Source organism: Lepidochelys kempii, chromosome 17 (assembly GCF_965140265.1).
Source record: "Lepidochelys kempii isolate rLepKem1 chromosome 17, rLepKem1.hap2, whole genome shotgun sequence".
Taxonomy (NCBI): Eukaryota; Metazoa; Chordata; order Testudines; family Cheloniidae; genus Lepidochelys; species Lepidochelys kempii.
The window spans coordinates 7,542,658-7,562,085 of NC_133272.1; the positions used below are offsets into that span (position 1 = coordinate 7,542,658).

The window sequence follows — 19,428 nt, forward strand, 5'->3', positions numbered from 1 at the left end:
CCTCTGCCTGCATCAACCCCCACTTTCTGGCCATGAAATAGAGACAGAGCATTCGAGGGCTTGAGATTTACTTCCACGCACTGCAGCTGGTGGTAGACACATTTTGCTGGAGCCCAACAATCTTCCATCCCCTACCAGCACTGTAGGAGCAAGGCCATCGTAGTTGAGGATTTGTCCAGTGAAAGCCAAGCAGAGTGTGTATTTCACCCTCCCAGCATTGTTGCTATGTCACGGGGTGATATTCCATCTTTGGAAAGGGATGAATAATAAACAGTCAGTGTCTTCGCCACTATTGCTGTTTTCATGACAATCCTGTTCCAATGCAGGGCCTGGGGCTGGAATATGCGTAAAGTATCACCATCAGTAGAGAGCCCTGCCTGGGCCTCCCAACTCACAAGATATTTGCAGGATTTAAAAAAAAAAAAAGGGGGGGGGGGGGGAAATGAAACAGCATTTTGATCTCTGGGGGAGGGAAAAAAGCTCCCATTATACCATACATATGTAAAAGAAAATTCATCTTCGAAGGAGTCTCTAAACCTTATGTTAAGAAAAATGCCTGGAATTAAGTTCCTAAAAAGCTACAAAAGCTGAACGGAAATATTAGCAGGGCTTGAAATGAGAATTTTTTTTCTTTTTTTCAGGCACTGATCTACTGATGGATTAGCTGGAAATCAGCAGTAAGTGATCTGTGCAATTTTTTTTTTTTTTTTTTTTTAAGAAATATGCATTTGTTGAAGTTTAAATTGCAGGCAGAAACTAGCTTTGTGGATCAGGTCTGTCTGTCTCAGGACTGATACTGAATTTCAGTTTTGTTTTACTGTGGGTCATCTTCCTGCAAGCCATGGCTACAGTTTTCCCAGAGAAATCTGAGTACAGTTTCCACTGAGCTAGGGCTGAAAAGGAAAAACCCCTATTGTTCTTGGAGTGGATTCGAAATGGTCAAAGGCATAAGATGGATCTGATTTTTAGAAATGAGACATCTCATCTGGCAGAAGACAAGTAAATTAAAAAAAAAAGAATATGTGGCTTTTGTTTTGTTTTTGGCTAGAAGTGTAGCAAAGTTTTTTTATCAAGATGCCATTTATCAGTGCTGCTACCACCTGACTTAACAGTAGGCATCCTGCCAATCATTTTATGGAAATAGGCAAGGACTTTAATGTTTGGATGCCCATCTGAATCGGCTCCTGTTCATGTCAGCAAATCTGATGTGAAAGCAAAGGTGCCCCTATGCAGTGTAGTTACCATCAAACATGTAAGTGTCAGCATTTTAAGGCAAGGAGCACAATGCGGCTGATAACCAATGTCACTGGTTTAACCTCTTTCAAAGACATTATATCATGCGGTATTTTCCTATTTCTTGTCTCTTTGGGATGTGCTATGCTAGAAACACTCCTTCAAATAATTATCGGTGCACCTGTATACATTACTAGGAGTCCCTCTTAGCCTATTCCACAGGTCTGACATATTCTTTAGTTTGGGATCTAATGTAGTCTTTTAAAACATTATTTTGAAATAGTGACTTTACAGGTTTAGACCAGCCTACAGCTGCCCTAGAGTCACATACAGCCTGGTCTTTTACTTTCATAGATTTCATAGATTCCAAGGCCAGAAGGGACCACTGTGATCATCTCGTCTGACCTCCTGTATAACACAGGCCAGAGACCTTCCACACACACAAATTCCTACCACTTATATTTTAGAAAAACATGCAGTCTTGATTTTAAAATTTCCAGTGATGGAGAATCCAGCATGATACTTGGTAAATTGTTCCAGTGGTTCATTACTCTGTGTTTTAATGCACCTTATTTCCAGTTTGAATTTGTCTAGTTGTAGGTTCCAGCCACGGGGTTATGTTCTGCCTTTCTCTGCTAGACTGAAGAGCCCATTATCAAGTATTTGTTCCCCATGTGGGTACTTACATACTGTAATCAAGTCACCCCTTAACCTTCTCTTTGTTAAGATAAATAGATTGAGCTCCTTGAGTCTATCACTGTAGGGCATGCTTTCTAATCCTTTAATCATTCTCATGGCTCTTCTCTGAACCCTCTCCAATTTATCAACATTCTTCTTGAATTGTGAGCACCAGAACTGGACACAGGATTGCAGCAGCAGTCACACCAGTGCTAAAATGACCTCTCTACACTTGTTCGAGATGCCCTTGTTTATGCATCCAAAGATTGCAGTCGTCCCTTTTGGCCACAGTGTCACACTGGGAGCTCACAATCGCTGATTGTCCACCACAACCCTCAAATCTTTATCATAGTCAACTGCTTCCCAAGATAGAGTCCCCATCCTGTAAGTAGGCCAACATTCTTTGTTCCTCAATGATACGTGTACATTTAGAGGCATTAAAATGCATATTGTTTGCTTGCAGCCAGCTTACCAAGCGATCCAGATCGCCCTGTCCTCTTCATTATTTACCATTCCCCCAATTTTTATGTCATCTCAAACTTTATCAGCAACGATTTTAAAAATGCTAAATAGCATAGGGCCAAGACCAGATCCCTGTTGGATCCTACTAGAAACGCATCCACTCAATGATGATTCCCCATTTATAACTGCATTTTGAGACCTATCTGTTGGTCCGCTTTCCATCCATTTAATGGGCACCATGTTAATATTATATTTTTCTAGCTTTTTAATCAAAATGTTGTGTGCTACCAAATCCTATGCCTTGCAGGAGTCTAAATATATTATATCAACACTATTACCTTTATCAGCCAAACTTGCAATCTCATCAAAAAAAGGTATCAAGTTAGTTTGACGGGATCTGTTTTCCATACGCCCATGTTTATGCATACTTACACGTTTCAGACACATTGGGCTTGTCTGGACAATAATATTTTGCTAGCTATGTGGAACTTTTCTGTGGCAGGTTTTTTTTATTTCAGAGTTAAGATGGTAGACCTCAATTTTTATATATAGTGATGACAGCTGCTGGTTTAGTCTTCATGTATGCTGAGCTTTTAGATTATCAAGGACACCTAGAGCTTGGAATTAGGTACTTTTCTGGTGTATAAACACAACCTAAATAAAGATATAGCTGGGAAAGCTGATTATAGCACCTACAGTCTTGACTTTAGTGGGGCTACTCATTTGTGTAAAGTTCAGCACAAAGAGTGCTCCATTGAATCGGGGGCTAAGCAAGTAACTTTTGTATAATATTCAGGTAGAAGCAACTTACAATCAAACTGATTTGAGTCATACTTGGTGTATCCAAAGCATGGGGGGGTGGGAATGGTAAGCATTCTTGTCGTTCAGGACTGTTAATTTGAATGTATAAATTGGGTGCGCAAATGAACTTCGGTTAGCCAGCCATGAACATCTCACCAACTCATTTTTTCTCTTTTTCAATGCTACAAAAAAAAATTATTCACCTATCCAATAAGAAACTGATATTTTGGCTGCTGAACTGACTTTTGTCTGTTGGTTGTTTTACAAATAGATTGACCGTAATGAATGTGACTCGATCTGTATATATCTTTTTTTTGCTCTTCATTTTATCATTATCAATATAGGTGAACTTTCCATACACTAGTTGTGACCTTTTAAAAACCTTTTTTGGGGGGAGGGGGGTGGGAACCTCTTATTGTTATCTGCATCATTACTTTGTTTAAAATCCCAACATAGTAACCATTCATTATAAAACCCTGACGGGCCCATTTCTTTTTCTGGGAGATTTTTGAAGGATTGGGATGGTGCTTGAAAGGTCATCTTTAGAAAGGATGGGGTAGTCTTCCTCATTTTTTTCCCTTTTGCTGTATAACCGAATTGGCTTCTGCGGTATACACTCGAAATGGTTGCTGATTTTGTTGTCTTGGTGATTTTTGCTTTTAAATTATAGTTAAGGACAACGAGAGTTTGAGATGAGCCTTTTTTTTTCCTTTACATGGCATAAGGCCCCGATTCATCAATCCATCTCTATTCAGCAATCTCTATGTGCTTATCCCCATTAACCTTGAGGGGGCTGACGCATATGCTTAAAGCTAAGCAGCTGTTCAAGTGCTTTGCTAAATAGGAATGAACATAATTTCATACTTACCTGCCGTGCTGAATTGGAGCCTATAGGAATGAATGTATAGTTAATGTCAGCTGATCACAGCACCTATATAAAATGGAGCATGAACACCCCAGTGTTTGAACTTGATCTGTAGTATAAGTCGCTCTATCTTGGGTTTAATTTCCCACCTGCTAAAATCTTACTGGTGAGTTAATTATAGATAAGCAGTTAGTTTATAGCGCTACTGCTTTGTACTTGTACATCACAGATTTATTTGTTTATGTATTTATATTTTCATTTCCCCCACCCCCAAAAAGGGGAGAATTAACAAACAAGACAGACAAAAAACAAATAAGGCAAGGAATGAAAAGGAGGCAGGGAGGAAAAAGGAGAGCAACATTACAGTTTCCGTCAGCTAGGAATTAGAGCCTCCCTAATTTAGATTGCCTGTTCCAGCCCTGAAACAAAGGTTTGTGCTTATCCTTGAGCCCTCCCTAGCCAGCAGGGGAAGTGCTTTGCAAAATATTAAAAACTCTACTACTTTTAAGGCTGATTCAACGGAAAATTATATTTTGTTCACACTGGTCCCCATGTAGATAATCGTGCACGGGCCTTGACGAAACAGACTGGAGATGTGGGTCTCCCCACACAGATTTTGGGACTGTCTCAGGACTAGTCCTGTTGGCTAGAAGAAGGATTAATATGATCTAGCACCTTCCTTCCAAATGAAGGAACCTCTCCATAGATGACTGCGTTTCAAAAGGCCAAAGGCCTTGTTTGTGCTTCAAAGGGTTTGCCAGTATAGCTGTACTGGGAAATCCTCCTCATGGAGATACTGCGCAGTTCACTTTGTGAAATAAAGTAAACTCTTTTTTTGCTGGTGTAACTGTGTCTGCGTTATGGCTTTTGTCAGCATAGTTGATTTTTCACACCCAACCAATGTAGGTATGCTGACAAAACTTTTAAGTTTAGACCAGGCCTAAGTGACTTACTGAATGTTGCACAGTTGAAGAGCCAGGAACAGAACTTAGGAGTCCCAATGCACTGTTATGTTCTCTAACCACTAGGCAATGTCACCTCTCCAACTTGGCTTGGCCCCTGATGCTAGTCAATTCTCAGAAGAAACTTTGGAGGTATCGTCTAATGCCAAATGCATAAGTGTTGTTGCCTGCTGGGACCCCTGGGATGATCTTGATGGGGCAAAGCTCAGCCCCTTTCAAGCCAATCTAAATTTTTCTGGGCCCTACCAGTCTTGACCACAGTGTGTGTGTAATGGAATGTAGAAAAACTAGCATCATTAATCTCCTCGACTGTAGCCTGGGCTTTTCAGTTGAGTGGATTCCCTTGTGGGAGAGGGGTATGGAGTTTAGCTGTGTGTTTTCCCAGCAGCATGTCATTTCCCACCTTTCTCTGTGTCTTCTAAACCATTTGCTTTAATGTGTGGAATCAAGCTGGGTATAGATCAGGTATCTTTTTCCATTATATAGCAGGATTTTAATCTAGCAGGTACCTTCATGGGACGATCTAGGACAGATGGGTTATCATTTCAACAAATTAAGCAATCGACCTGGATGTACTTCATCGAGGTCTCTTTCAACTTGTTGCTATTAACTTGTATAAGATTCCCCCTTGTGTATTGTAGTCCAGGGCTTTTTGTGGAGGAGAGGGGGAGGGAGAGATCATCCTAACCTAAAACAAGGAATGTTTGTCTTGGTTTATCAGCAGGAACTGCTCTGACCAGCAAGGAAGTTCAGCAGTGCTTCTCTAGAGCATTGCAAGGTGTATTCTCTGGCAGCAGCCAGACTTGTGCAGCTGTTGACACTAGAAGTGATTAACACCGGTAGGACAGTGAGAGGGAAATAAATAACATCCTAATCTCTAGCGCCATCATTCCTTTGATGAGAACAAAAAATATGAAGACTGAAAGATCAAAATAACTGTATTAGAGCATGAAAAGGGAAACGCTCTTTTAACAACCGCTGTTCAGAAATATCTCCTTAGATCTGACATGCTGTAATATATTTGTACCACAGATATATATTAGGGGGTAAAGCTGGTGATTAATTTGCTTTACCTTTTCAGAGCATATACATAAAAACCCACATTAGTAGAATTAGCATTTTACCTATCTTTGAAAATTTTTGCTTTGAAATGTATAAAGTCGTGTCGGTTTAATCTTTCTCTGAAGGATATGGTTTTTTTCCTACCACGCTCACCCCCCACCTCTGCCCTGGTTCATGTGAGTGGTGTAGGCAGAGATGTTCTGGGTTTTGTCTCTAATTACTGCATCACCACCCTCGAGGATGTTGCTTTAGCTGCTGCCCATGTTCACCCCTCTTGACTCATAATTGTTGTTGAAGCTTCTGAGACTAGAGATCAAAGTATTCGTGACATTCATGTTCCTGTCAATGGTCTTATCATTAAAGAAGCAACTGTATTTCGAGAGACATTTCCTCCTCTTTGGAGCACAAGTCAAACTTGGCTCACTTTTTTTCCCCATTTGTGGCACTGCTGTAAGGATGTCCCGGTGCATAAAGCCTCATGCATGATAGACTCTGGTGCAATGGGGCAAGAATCCATGCTTATGCTTCCTCCTTATGCCAAAATAATACACAGTGCTACTCAACTGGGGATTTAACAAAACTGTCAGAATTAAAAATGCTGTTGAAAATTAAAAAAAAAAAATCCTTCCCCCATCTGAGTTGAAATTCCTTGCATGACCAAAACGGAAAGGACTTTGAAACAGAAATTTTCTTTTCACCATGTATGCTGTTTGCTTACTGCATTTCATTCCACTTAGCAGGGAAAGCCTGGATAGCTAACGTGCTCTGGCTGTTGCTCGTTACACCCAGCACAGTCACGGTTTGCTTTTTGTCTCTTGTCATAGACTGAGGTAATGAGTTCTGTGGGGCAGGGGGATTGTCTTTCTTTTCATGTGTGCGCCTAGCACAATGGGACACGATGCCCACCTGGGTCCTTTAGGTGATACCAATAAATAAGAATAAGGCAAGTGGGCTAGTCAGTTCCTTTTACTTGGCCTTCTTCCCTTGCTTGGCACATTGTGTTTCGGTTTCCAGCACTACAAGGAAATTTTTGACAATTTGCTTTTTAAAAATTTTTTCCCATCCATTTAAAAAACAACCAAAACATCTCTTTTGAATTAAGTGCTATAAATTAGCCTCCTCCCTATTTGTTAAAGCAGCCTAAAGTTGGGACTTAAATTACAGGTAAAGGGACAGTGTCAGTAATTTAAGTGCCACTTTATTTTGGAAAACAGATCACACGTTCATTATCTAACGTTGTGCTAGGCACTGTGCATGCACAAAAGAAAGACAGTCCCAGCCCTGAACAGCTTACAATCACAGGACTTCATGCGCTTGTTCCTATCAATATGGTAACCTGGCACTTCAGTTGTCTTGGAACTTTATGGCCACAGTGGGGATAGAACTCTCATATTCCCTGCTCCAGACACACAATCCCCTATCATGTGAGCTAAAGAAGAATCTTCTTTTGCTGTCAGCAGTGAATAGCAAAAAAGCACTAAACCCCTACTGTCAGTGTTAGCCATGTCACTACAACACTGAGGCAGCTGATGGTGCGTTGAGACTTTTACAACAGCATATGTAGAACCTCAAAAGGTTTCTCTATTCCTCCATATTAATGATTTTCCATATAGACATGTATATAAGATAATTGCAATAGGCACCGTTACAAATGTATGTTTATTCTACTCCTCTCATTACCTTTGCAATATTCCACATACTTAAACTGTTCCGTTGTTTTTTCTTATTTTAACTACTGCATTTGGTCCAATTTTTCATAGTTGCCACTAGGCCTAGGCTCTGGGATAGCCAGGTGATGATGCATGAGAAGTAACTAAGCTAGATGAAGTATATGGAAGGGATGGACCGTGTAGAGTCTCACACAGTCAGATGTGTGTATACAAAGGGGTTTCTTTTTACTTCAGTTTTATGTAATTATTTATTTTTAGAGTGAGTTTGGTGCTTGTGAAAGTGCCGGATGAACAGTCTTGGGGACTGAGATCCTCTGTTTGTCTGCAGTCCTGATTGAGAAGGGGATGGTGTCAATTCAAGCATTCCCCAAGCTTGCTGCCCCTGACCAACATGTCTCAGCCCTAAGCTGGAGAGGCCAGTTTTAAGTGTGAGAAAGTAATTCCTCCTTACAGTTCTTGGCCTCCCTGTTGTGGTTGTTACCGCTGGTATTTGTAGTGGTGGCTTTGAGATGAGGAAACCTGTCCATTACAATACATTACACAGCCATCAAACACGGTAATGACATCCAGTCTTGACCAGCATGGACTGCATTTGAACCAGCAGCCTAGACAGGCAAGGCTGTCTCTCTCTTTTCCTGAGGGGACTTTCTGACTCAGGATATCAAGTCTTTCCACTTTAATTGTGGTATTATATGAAATGATTGCTGGTTGGTAATAATCCCCACACACACTATGTCAACAGTACATGTTACAAACACACACGCACACAATAAAATTGAGCTCACAACGTAGTCTGTACTGTCCAGGTTAAGGGGAAGGTGACTATCTGCTCACTCTATGATTGTATAGTTTCTTTATCCCAGCCAAGTCTAAGGTTGTTGTGTGGAAGTTTGAGAGTGTGTGTGTGTGTATGCATGAGAGAGAGAGAGAGAGAGAGAGAGAGAGAACTCACCCCTTTAAGAAAAATGGGGGAGGAGAGGCAGAAAGGAAAAAGATTAATGATTTAATAGATTAAAAGCACTAGGCTTAAACGTATGGAATCAAGCTCTAACTTTCTCCCCTACATGAAATGATTCTTGTAATTCAAACTCATTCCCTACTGTATGGCCATCTAGTGTGACAAACTCAGCACCACCTAATTTGACACAGTTTGCAGTTTATGCTCAGGCAGCAGATCCCTTGGTCTTTGAGAGCGTAAATTACCAATCCCCCCCAGTGGGTGTTTCCTTCAGATCAGTGGCCATCACAGCTTCCCGCATAAGTGCACCACTCTTACCAACTCACTGGAGCTCCTGAGTGCAGAAATCCATAGAGATCACACCAAGAAAAGGAGAAAAGCATTTTAAGAAAGATGTGGAGTTCACTTGAAAAAGTCCTCTCCCTTCCCATGCATTTTCCTGTCACAGGTTGCTTTTGAATGTTTCATGATTATTTTTGCATGCCATCTCTAACACTCCTTGGAAACAGTATCTCGTGCACCGGTCAAAAGCTAAGAGAACTGATTTTCTTTATTTTATTTATGCACTTAGCATAAGAACTTGGAAAAGATCTTTGTCCTGCCTTAATTCCTTTTCTGGAGGTATGTGTGGAATGGGGTATGAGTGGAATTATCTGAACCTTAAATCCATTATTTCTCTGCCAAGGAATGAGCGTGGGAATGACAATTCAAGTACAAATTTCTATTAGAAGGCTCCATACTTAAGGAATATGATCGTTGCTATTTATTATTTGTATTGTGCCATTGTACTTATGTACGAGTCTCTCCTTATTGCTGCATGGATAGTGGACTTCATGATCATTTAGATAGGTTTCAGAGTAACAGCCATGTTAGTCTGTATTCGCAAAAAGAAAAGGAGTACTTGTGGCACCTTAGAGACTAACCAATTTATTTGAGCATAAGCTTTCGTGAGCTACAGCTCACTTCATCGGATGCATACTGTGGAAAATATAGAAGATGTTTTTATACACACAAACCATGAAAAAATAGTGAGCCGAGCTGGTCAGCTACACGCTGATAACACGTTACAGTTGAGCCTTTTAGATACATACAGGAAGGTAAAAAGAAAAGGAGTACTTGCGAAAGCTTATGCTCAGATAAATTTGTTAGTCTCTAAGGTGCCACAAGTACTCCTTTTCTTTTTGCAGATACAGACTAACACGGCTGCTACTCTGTAACCTATCTAAATGATCATGAAGTCCACTATCCGTGCTGCAATAAGGAGAGACTCGTACATAAGTACAATGGCACAATGCAAATAATAAATAGCAACGATCATATTCCTTAAGTATGGAGCCTTCTAATAGAGATGGTGGCTGTCACTCCTCTGGTGAAGTAGGGCACTTGGGTTCTAATGGTGCCACCCAGATGCATTGCACTGAATTAATTCAGGTCCTTTACCTGAGATGCTTAACCTTTAGCAGCATTTGGAGCTTCCTGCCTGGAGACTGGATCCCATCGAGTCACTTTTACTGAGCCATCTCCTTAGTGGAATGTCCGTAAAAAGATTAAAATGATGTCTGTGTTGGGAACGAGCTCTGGTAGAGCTGGGAAAGAGTTGTGATGGTCTATTGGTCCAAATGGATTTTTCTTGCAATTTTATTGCACATCAGTAGTGATGGGACAAATTTCTATTTCCACTGCAGGGATGTGGTACTTCGCAGTTTTCACCCACAGATTTCAGATGGCTTGAGGGGAGGGGGTTGAACTTGGGATCCATATTTCTCAGCTGACATGCCCTTTCACTATAATGACTCAAACCAAAACCCTGGAGTCAAACAGCCCTGCTCTTCAGCATGTTAGAAATCTGCCCATCGATATAAAACCAAGTTCTGTTATAAAGTTAGTGACATTATATTCTCCACCTTACTTTTGGTCACCTTCCCATGTGGGGTCCTGTTTAAGCTTGCTGGGGCAGAGGCCATGCCTTTCTCTGTCTTCTGTGAAGCAGCGACCATGCTTTTGGGAACAACAAAATAATACACCAGTTGTGAGGGTGTGCATAAAACACAATTGACACTTTCAAGGCCGTGGACTGGAAAGCCTCCTTGGCAAAGTGTCTCTATAGGGTGTGTCAAAGCCTTTACTCACTCTCTATCCCTGAGTCCTTCCAAATCCTCTTGGCGAGTGTGTGAGAGATGCTAACAGGAGGAGAAAGTGGAGGAAGCTCTCCTGTTTCCTAAACCATCCTCAGCAGCACTGGAGCATCCTGCCACATCAACTTCCTGATGAGTTTCTCTCACAGAGTCCTCGGATTTGGGAGCAGGGAAAGAACTTTATAAAATTCTCCACGACCAGTCGAGCGGAACCTATTTTCTCTCACAATGCAATTAACGGCACCAACATTTACAAAATATGATTACAAGCGCTTTGGTTAAGTAGAGGAAAGTATATTAGATAGCAGCGAGGGGTTGATCTTAATGTGCATTTTTTCGAGAGACTTGCATTTTCTTTGTGCAAATAAAGAGGCCCTAAATTCTCCATAGGCACTAAAATCAATGCAGTGGAACCATGATAACAAACACAGGCTCCACTTTTTGCTACATCCCCCAATTAATTAAGCCTTTCACGGGCATGTAATTAGGAACATTAGCAAGTCATAAAATTGCCGTGAGTCTCTAAATTATGTGCTGGCCCTCAGCAATTTGTTTTTAATTCCTTTTGAAGACAATGGCACTGCGGGGCCCCATAGATCTTCATAGCAGCCTACTGTTTACTTCTTTATGGCTCTGTGAAGATCTAACTGTTTTCTACTGCTCCCAGATGCACCCCACTATTTTCTTGTGCGTTTTCATTACCTGGGTTAGATTTAAAGGGGGAAAAAGCATACTCGTGCCAGACTGCCTTATATCCCTGCCCCAACAGTCCCTAGTCAAGATGCAGTATCAAAAAGCGGGGGGGCGGAGGGGTTCATTTGGCGTCTGCGCTGCTAACCAAAAAGCAGCCGTCGCCACAATTTAAGCTCTTCTGTGTAGGCTTTTGTGGAGCAAAAATAAATAAATAAATAAAACATTTCAGGGGAAGGATTATTTCCCTGTTATTGTGATTTACTCCTCCTCGATGAAAGTGTCTCTTTCCCAGCTGAGGTGCGGAAAAACATCTCTGTGATCTCCGGGTTCAGAACAGGAGGAAGAAGTAAATAATGGGAGCAAATTGTTTTTCCTTCCAAATATCCTGAGTCATTTACAGCCAGTGGATCGGCATAATAATATTGGGCCGTGAGATCCAAGAGCAGAATTATTTCCGGATTGAAATATATAACGTGTTGGCTCTTTTTTATTACCCCCGTTTGCTTGGTTGTATGAGAAGCAAATGCTCTATTGTGAATGAATGTGCAGTCCTCTCTCCCTCTGTTCTGTGGCTTGTCCAGTCCAACTTCTGCACTGGCCAGAACCGGTGTTGTCTCAAAGCCAGCCTCAAGACAGCTTTGATGGTGTGCGGTCAATTATGCTTGACTGTGCTTTGTTGGCCTAAGTTGCCAATTGTTAGCCACCAAGCTTTCTTGTTCCTGGGATACCAAATCTTATTAATTAACATCACTGAATAATAAAACAGGTTTAATAATAATACCGAGAGAGAGTAATAAAAGAGGCAACTTGTCATCCACTGTGCACAACAGCCCAAGGAAGTAATGAACTATATGGAACACAGGTAGGGAGGTGGGGAGGAGAACCTCTATGGGGTTGATACTCCCCCCGTCCCACCCCCACCACGCAAATGGGCTGGAAAGTGGGTAGAACCTGGGTTGGTAGCTCCCCTGCCCACTTTGGATAGAAGACTCTACCCCCCACCATGCTAGGTAGCCTGATTCCTCCAGCATGTCAGCGGATGCTAGGCCAGGTGCGGGCACTTTTTCTGCAGAGCCGTGGGAAACCTAGAAGTCGTATGATGACTCTGGTCTGCTGAGGGGCAGTTCAACCACACTGCCCTTGGCTTGGGGCAAAGCCACGCCTGAGCCCAGAATGTTTTCTGATTAGTGACGTCTATATTCTGCTCATAGGAAAGAACTGAGAAGGGATTGGATTAGTCTAGGCTGGGACTTCTAATACTCGTTTTAATACTCCCTTGTCCACTGAAACATCATGGAAGCCCTCTTTGTCTTTGGTGAGGAATTAATGGTTTATTGCTAATGCTTTTCTTTATACAATGTAGAGGAAATGCTACTGCTGGACCAGGGGATGTGTCAAAAAGCAGCAGCCCAGAAGGAAAAACTATCCCAAGAATACTTTATCGCTGGTGGTTTAGCTGCTCGATTAAGCTTTGTTTTTTAGACTGGTTGAAATGTCAAGCCATGTAAATTTTATACATGTTGGTGTAAAGCAAAATCTGTCACACACATCTTAGGGAAACATCTTTACAAATAGCTTGAGAGAGAATGAACCTAGAATATGCTTTGTCACATGCAGTAGTTAGGAATAATGGTGAATGCTTAGCTCCATGTTCCAATGGTGTTTGTCTAAATCACAGTTAAGGGAAGCTGGCTCAAGAACGCTCCCATATTAAACTGTTTTAAAATCAAACATTAAAGACTCTCATGGGCTGATATCCTCCCTTGGTGAGAATAATTCCAAGTTACTTCCCACTGCCACTTCTAAGGCTGCTGTACAGATATGCTCAAAAGAAAAGAAATCACAGTCACATTGGAATCCTTGGCAATCTATGCAATGGAGCTTTGACTCCCTCCAGCACCTGGCTTTGGGAATTGTCAGATGGCAGCAATCTAACTTCAGATTCCAGCATAAGATTTTTGTGTGTGGGCGTAACGGGCAGAAGAAGTTTCCTTCCTTGTACAGCACTGCACAATTACAAGCATTCATTGTATGGAGGGGAAACATTGTGCTCAACTGAAGCATTTGTTATTAGCCACTCTCAAGAGACAAAAAAAAAAAAAAAGCCGGGCTTGAAGCAGCAGTGCTGTGGCAAATATTAGATTCTGTGGGTGAAATTCATGCCCCTGCCCCATGAAGGGGGGAGATGGGGCAAGCACAAGACCATGTAAGCACCATGTAAGTCCCACTTAAGTTTTCTTTTGAGAGTGTAAGTGGAGACCCCTCGTGAGTGTGAGTGGGTATTGTGCTGGGCCTCTATGCAGGAGTAAATTGCACAGCTCTCCAGGTCAGGGAGACCATTGAAATCAAGTTCAGCAGGCAATGGCTATAAATGGGAACTCAAGGGTTGAAATCAAAACATAAAGTAAATCTAGCTAAAAGTATTGCCCAAATCACATACCATATCTCTGGTTTACTATCAATGAGATGTTCACTCTCTCTTTCCAACAATGTTTTATATTGACATAAACCTTTACCCAGGTTGATTGCTTAATTAGTTGAAATGATAAACCTTTTAAAGATAGTTCCTTGGATTGCAGAGGCTACCACTTGGATTAGCAAAGCCAGAGGCTGACACTGGCATTGTCATGTAGGAGGCTCGGGGTTTGTGCGTGTATAAGGTGTTGTTTTTTAATCTCTGCTCTCTTTTCCATTGGGGACTTGGTATCAGTGGCAGGGGATCACACATTCTTTGACTGAGCTCTTCAGTTCAGGGCATGGGACAGATATAATCTTCACTCAGTGATACACTATTTTGACACTGTAAATTTATTGTGAGGCCTATTGGGACAGGCCTATGCTTTTGTGAGGAAAAAACCAGTGAAGGCCACGTTCAGTCAGATGAGCTAAATCGTAGGTTGATGAGAACTGGGTGGGAGGGTTGCAGGGGGGTATTCTCCTTAACCTAATGCTGCTGAGGATGAAACATGATTATATCAGTGAGCCTGGCCTCATAAGTAAGTTTGTGCCCATGTAATATCTGTGAGCAGCTCCTTATGACAAAGTTATGACCAGCGTTACCAAGTCTCGTAATAAAAAACATGAGTTTCACAATATTTGTTTTTACATAAAAGCAAGATTTTAGCCTTCATGGTTGGAGAGAAAAGCTCAAAAATGTAACTCAAGTAGCCCCTAAAAGCTCATAAAATAAAAGACAAGTGAACCCAAAATGTATCCTTTTTTAAAATCTCATAATTTTTAAGCCAATTTCATGATCTTTGGGAGCATGTCTTGTGAATTTTGATCACTTGAGATTGGAAATACTGCCCCAGGGAACGGTTCCAAGTCATACAAACTAGTAAAGAGGAAGTGAAGCTGAGTTCAAAACACACACACAGCCAAACTGTGCTGTGGATCTGTTCAGGTTATGGGTTACTTTGTGGGAAGACTTTAAAGCCTCTCACAAGCACAATACACTCTGTCTTCTGATGATGGGAATGGCATGCACAGCCACAAGGAGCTGACAGTGTGTGCGGTAGGACTGGCCTTCCCTCTGTACCAGTTGGCAAAAACACATTCTAGTTTCTAGTTGTGTTTGCATCCTGGCTATATCACTTGAGGTGTGGGATGAGCAAAGAGCTTTAATCCGCTAGTGTGAGAGCTGGGAATGAAAAACGAAAATAGTTTTTAATGTATGTTACAAATTCATGCATTTGGTGACTTCTGAATTGTCAGTACAATGTATGCCACAACACTTGCACTTCACAATACCAGCATGGCTAGAATCTCTATCCTTCTGCTCTAAAAGCATCTGGGCTAGAGGAGAGCCTCCATTAGCTATTAGCCATATAGGGGCTATGACAGTTAAAGCAGCAGTTCCAAGTAGGACAGGGCAGTGTTCACATTCACGCTAGCTGGTTTGTTACAATATGAATGTGTTTTTTAATGTGGATTGACTAATGTCAAGGACGTTCTGACAGTGAGAGGTACAGACCAATTGTCTCTCTCCACATCCTTGCAATACATATGGTCAGACACACAAGCACATACCTTTGTGTATTATATGTTCACATGCAGAGCTAAGTGGAAAACGAAGAAGCATATAAATGAGTTCTTCCTTGTCTCTGCAAGGCCAGAAACTAAAGTTCAGTTTGGCTTGTTTCAGAGGCACAATCCCCTAGGAGGCAGGGAATGGTTATTAAGAAGCCTGGAAAGCAGTGTCTAACCTTGAGTAACTGTTTTCTTGTTGTCAACCAAAGATCTAAAGAAAATCCTGAAGAGAATACATGGCAGAGATATATATTATAGTTGGAGCTTTTTATCTCACACATGTGACTTTGCCTATCATGAACTGTACGTTTTTATTCTCACTAGTGGGACAAAACTACATCCCACTGCAGCATATATCAAGAGGAAGAACATTGTACCTTCTTTGCATTAATATAAATAGCTGTTTAGGACTGATTCCTTGGCCAGATACTCTCATCTCACCTGTCCTTCATCTACTATATTTGGCATGTAGCTCAGGTTTGGTTTATTTAGAGCCAGGATAAAGCAGCTTTTACATATTAAAGGTGCATTTTAAAAGAGCATTTTCTATTCTAATTTGGGGGGAATGGAGCTCTTTAGGGCATTCAAGGAATGATGTCCATCTGATTTACATTTCCCCTGTTGGAGCAGAGATGCATACGCATATTAGAATGTAAATAATAGTGATGGATACATGTATCTTTAAAAGATCCATTTTCCCTTTTGACTAAGGAGTCCAGGAGAGGAGAGAGAACGTAGATCACTTTTACAGGTGAGAAATCAATCTTCAAAGACAATGTACATGACGTGTGTGCTAACCCCTCCTTTACGGGGAGCTGATAGCTGGGGAAAGGATACTAAGTTACTTAAGAACTTGTATTTAATGTAAGAATTGACTTGTCAAATGCATATCATTTATAATAACAATACTTAACTTTTATGTAGCACTTTCCATCAACAGATGTTGTTGCACTTTTCATCAACAGATCTTAAAGCACTTTACAAAGGAGGTCAGTATCATTACTCCCATTTTATAGATGGGGAAACTGAGGCCCACAGCAAAGAAATGACTTGCCCAAGGTAACTCTTCAGGCCAGTGGCAAGCTGAGAATAGAACTCAGGTCTCTTGAGTCCCAGTCCAGTGCACTATTCACTAGGACATCTCATTAAGCATTTTCCGTTGTATAGGATGTTAGCAAAAAGCCTCTGCCATTCTGGGACTTAAACAGCACCCTATCTGGATGATTTGATTAAGTTGGTGACAATTTCATCTGTACTAAAACATTGTCTTCCTATTGTTACTCTGTCTTCCCTTCCTCTGTCCACTCATTTGTCTTGCCCACCTGTTATGTCCTGTCACTTAAACTATAAGCTCCTTGGGGGTAGCGTGATCACTTATTATGTCTATACAGTGCCTTGCACAGTGGGGCCCCAACTTAACTGAAACTCTAGGTGCTACTTCAGAACTAATAATCTTTCTTCTCTTCAATTAGGGCTATCTATAAAGTCATGCTTGCATCATTTAGGGCCATATAGTGACACAATGGGAACTTTGCTACAGATTGGGGGCAGTTTGAGGCTGTTAGAACGGGTTAGAACTGTGGCTGGTCAAAAGGCACCAGTTACATTCTGTGTTCCTGTCACATGGGAGAAGAGTATAATCCAGCAGAAAAGGAACTGTGGGACTTCCCGTCCTGGAGAGCAGATGCAGGAGCTGTAGCTCACGAAAGCTCACGCTCAAATAAATTGGTTAGTCGCTAAGGTGCCACAAGTACCCCTTTTCTATTTGACCTATGTGAATAACCGGAGGGAGGGAATTCTGTGAGTATTCATTTGGCTTCAGATTAAAATTTCTATTAGACCCCATTAAACTGTACTTCTCATGTTTTTACTCTGTGAATATTTGAGCTTCAGTAGTGCAAAAGTAGATGAAAAACCAATTTGAAGCTCAGCTATACCCAGGGAAAGGGTATGAAGTCCTATCTCCATTTGGCAGGCTTTGGAAATCTATGGATGGACAGAGTAAATTACTTAACCATGGTTACAAAGAGAGATTGTGGCATAACTGGGAATAAAATCCAGTCCTTCTGAGTCCCTGTCCATTGCCTTAACCACAGGAAAAAGGCAAAATTCAACAAATGGTGATCTAGGGCAGGCTATCTAAAAATGGTTCCTTCATTCTGCAAGGAAAATAAAGTATATCATGCCTCACTAGTTTATTAGCATTGGCAACAACCTAATAGAAGGAGGCATGTCCCGCTGCTCCAGCTGGGATCACTACAATGGTGGAGGCAGCTGGGACATCAGCTGTAACAAATAAGTTAGGATGCTAGAGAATGTCCAAGTGGCCACATGTATCATTATAGACATGGTCCTATGCTCTGGGTTGGGGAATCACATAGGGCTCTTCCAGCAGTGATTATAAAAGTCTGAATACTGATGAGATTTGGAAGCTTGGTTCAGGTGCTTTATCTGAAATCCAAACTTCTCATATCTGCTGAGCTGTGTCTAGAAGTCTTGTCTGAACAGGCTTTCTCATTCCGCGATCTTCATTTCCACTCAGCTCTGGAATCTTGAAGGGTAGGCACTGGGAGACATGGGAAGCTGAGGTTGGGATAAGGTTACCCTAAACTAAATCTTTTTGATTGAATTTGGGACACAGGTTCAGAGGGAGAAGAGGCATGGTCTTGTTTTGGACCAGCTTGTCCATTTCCCTGACTCCCCGGTTGCATCCTGAGAGTCTCAACAGGAGCATGCAATGTGATAGATCGTGTAGATGATTGATTGTTAAAAAGAGAACACAGTGTCAACAAAAAGACAGTAACATTGGACTCCAAACAAGCCAAATGCCGGGGTCACTCATTTTTGTGGAGAATGTGTTTGACTTTACTCACCAGGCTTTGGAAATAGTTACTGACCTAAAACCGGGCCAGGGAGCTTTGGGGGAAACATAAGCAGTGGCATTGGAACAATTTGTTTAGTGGGAGTGCTGAAAGCCATCGAACAAAACTGTAAACCTTGTATGTGATGGAAACCACATCAAGCCAGGGAGTGCTACCGCATCCCCAGACTCCTAGTTCCAGCATCCCTGCATATGAGGTACTCTTGTGTGCCTTGTACTTTTGGTTCTTCTATTTTTGTTTATTGCTTGTAAAACTGCCAGGAAGGAACAGCAGCTAGAGACCATTGCCAGATTAGGGCCTGATTGCAGAAGGGGTTGGGCAAAGGTGAGTCATTTATGCCCGTGCAAAATTAGCATACCTGTCTGATTTGGCAGCATTTCACACCAATTTGCACGATCCCAGGTGTAGGGCAATGGTGAATCGGGCCTCTGCTGTCATGTCGGATTGAGAACTGGGGAAGTCGTGGTTTTTTCATTCATTGGCAATTTTGAAAAGTAAAAAAAAAATAAAAAAAAATAGGTTGAACAAAATATTTGGCTTGACTTGAAATTAAATTTATTTTATAATTTTGAGCGTTTTAAAATATTTTAATATTTTAATAAAAGTTTAAGGAAATTTCAAAACCTTTCAGGTTTTGCAAATGTTCTTGGGGTTTTTTTTCCCAACAGTTAAAATAATTCACCCATCTCTAGTTGGATAAACCCAGAAATCCTGCAATAAAACCAGCCCTAGAGAGGGAGATTTGTGTCCAAAGCTGAGTCTCCGGAGAACTTTTCTTTTGTCTTTTTGCCCCTGGCTACCATCCCTCTGAACTGCAGAAGCACCAAGAAATGGGAAAATACTTTAATCTATTTTGGGGGAAATGAAATCAATGAAATGTCACTGGGCTTAGCCTTTTTTCCCCTCTGTTCTCCAAAGGGTCCGGTTACAGCAGCAAAGCTCATTTCCTCCTTGAACCCAATATTCCACACACTGAGCCAAAGCTTCCTCAGAGAAGT

At 41.4% G+C, this 19,428-nt stretch overlaps 1 long non-coding RNA gene across 1 annotated transcript in view; it reads left to right on the top strand.

The window, feature by feature from the left end:
• The first annotated feature begins 646 nt into the window (after window positions 1-646).
• Window positions 647-19,428, top strand: part of LOC140899512 (uncharacterized) — a 116,097-nt gene continuing 97,315 nt past the window's right edge. Inside the window, exon 1 of the long non-coding RNA XR_012155358.1 lies at window positions 647-677. This is a non-coding gene — a long non-coding RNA (uncharacterized lncRNA). The remainder of the gene's footprint in view (window positions 678-19,428) is intronic.